Source organism: Rattus norvegicus, chromosome X (assembly GCF_021556685.1).
Source record: "Rattus norvegicus strain SHRSP/BbbUtx chromosome X, alternate assembly SHRSP_T2T, whole genome shotgun sequence".
Taxonomy (NCBI): Eukaryota; Metazoa; Chordata; class Mammalia; order Rodentia; family Muridae; genus Rattus; species Rattus norvegicus.
The window spans coordinates 71,518,658-71,521,353 of NC_141554.1; positions in this window are offsets into that span (position 1 = coordinate 71,518,658).

The following is a 2,696-nucleotide window of genomic DNA, read 5'->3' on the forward strand; positions in this document are numbered from 1 at the left end:
TATTACGCTTTATACAGTGTGACACTCCTCTAATATACAGAACATGGCACCTACTTTATCTGAGTATTTGAACACTTGTTTCAAATTTATTTTATATTTTTAGTTCTGCCAATTCATTGCATTTTTTTTTCAGTTCTGGCAAACCTTGGGCCTCGTACATTCTCACTAAGTGTTCTACTACTGAATTGGTGCCCCAGACTTGCCCCAGTCCTATTTTATTTTGTAGTATTACAGCATAAGTTGAAAACAGTGAGCCAATATTTCTATAGCACCTACTGTGTGCCAAAAACCTTAGAAATATAACAATCTAAGAATGACATGACCTGGGTGTAGTCCAGAAAATGTGAGGCAAAAATACAGAAAACAGTAGCAGCAGTAAGCATCTTCGGTTTATTTAGTAAGAGACTAACACAGCAAGCTGAAGACTGTAAGCTATAGTTGTAAACCAATGGGTTTCAGGGTGTAAAGGAGGTTCCATGGAGGACAAGATGAATGAAACAAGGGAACAGATGCTCTTAGATAGTAATCATCCTCAGAATGAACTAAAGTCTGTTTTCTTTTCTACTGTGTGGAGAGAATTAGATCCAGCCTACTTTAGTAAAGTTCAAAACAATGCTGGGTCAATATTTTAACTTATTACCTACAGGTAGAATTTCACTTGCCCTATAGGTTTGACCAAGTATGGGAATGCTTAAAACAACTGACAACATGGGCCAGTGAGGAAGCTGTCTGGTTAGATTTATGTCAACTTCACATAAGCTAGAGTCATTTGAGTGGAAGGAACCTCAGTTGAGAAAATGCTTCCAAAAGATCAGTGTGTAGAAAAGCTTGTAAGTTATTTTCTTAATTAGTGACTGATGGGGAAAGGCTCATCCACCAATTGTGGGTGATGCCACCCCTGAGCTGGTGATCCTGGGTTCTATAAGAAAGCAGGCCTGAGCAAGCCTTGTTGATCAAGCCAGTAATCAGTACCCCTCCCCACCCAAAGAAGCCTCTGTATCAGTTCTTGCCTCCAGGTTCCTGCCCTGTTGGAGTTTCTGCCCTAACTGCCATGGGGGATGGACAACGATATGAAAGTGTAAGCCAAATAATCCCTTTACTCACCAAATCACTTTTGGTCACCAATGTCATTCCAGTAATAGTAACTCTAACTTAAACAGGGGCTCAGAAAGTAAAAGTGCTTGATGCTGTGACCTGTTTAACCTCCAAATCTCAAATGGCAGGAGAGAATGGACTTCCCAAAGTTTTCTTCAGTTCTCCCCATATGCAACAGCCCAGGTGGACCTCTACACATACATGAATGCAAACAAAAATAAATAAAGAGTAAGAGAGAGAGAGAGAGAGAGAGAGAGAGAGAGAGAGAGAGAGAGAGAGAGAGAGAGGAGCTTGCAGCATAGTCCTGGTCGGCCAATGCATAAAAGAATTCAGATATCAAATCAATATACCTTGGTAATTTCCAATTAGCAAATATTCTAGAAATAATATTTATAATGTCAACCAAGGCTAAAATAAAAAATCAAGACACAAATCTGACAATATATGTAGTATTAATATGGAACAAAAACCTATAAAAATTCTTTAAGGGTATTTTAATATTTGAACAAGTATAGAGATATGTATTGACATGGGCCAGCCAACTAAGTATTAACATAACGGCTGTGCTCTCCAAATTGCTCTATAAATGCTAAAAGATCCCAATAAATCTAATTTGTTTTATTTACATAAAAATTAATGAGATCATTTGAACTTATTTGGATGAGAAAATGCATAAATATGATCAAGAAATTTTGGAAATCAAAGTAGAAAAGAAAGATATGTCCAGCAGATATTAAAATTGGTATAAAGCTATAATAACTAAAACTTTATAATTGGTACTAAATATTTTAATTAATGGAATAAATTGAGAGGATATCAGGAATAGGTACTAGAAATACAGATGGAAATAGATGGCAATACAGATATTGATGTGAGTTGATGTATGGTAGAGGTGATATTTCACATTAATATAGAAAGAATAGTTGGAATTAATTCATAAATTGGGAAAACTTGCTCATCCTTTAAAAAATATTCTTGCCAGGTAGTGATGGCACACATCTCTAATCTCAGATGGCAGAGGCAGGCAGGTCTCTGTGAATCTGAGGCCAGCCTGATCTACAAAGCAAGTTCCAGGACATCCAGGGCAAACAGAGAAACCCTGTCTTGAAAAAGAATCAGCATACACACACACACACACACACACACACACACACACACACACACACACACACACACACACGTATTCATTGGTATGTATTCATTCTTATGATACCATTTGCAAAAGTAATTCCACATTAATTCAATATCTTAATGTCAAACTATAGAAGTTTTCTAGGGAAATGTTTATAAATTTGGAGTACTAAAGTTCTTAGGTGACAAAATGTAGAAACTATAAAGGTATTTGTGAACTTAACAACCTTAAAATGGAAGCTTTTTCAGCAAAATGTCCAATACAAGCAGAGTAAAATAACTGACAGGCTAAGAGAAAATATTTTCCCAAAATTAGTGTCTGGTCTAAAAAGTAAATCAAAAAGGCTAATAGTAAAACAACGTGGTTGAAATGTATACAAGGAAGACGAAGGATTCAAGAATAAAGAATCCAAATGGCAGGAAACACATGAAATGATGTTTCAATGTCACTTATAATTCGAGCTATTCTA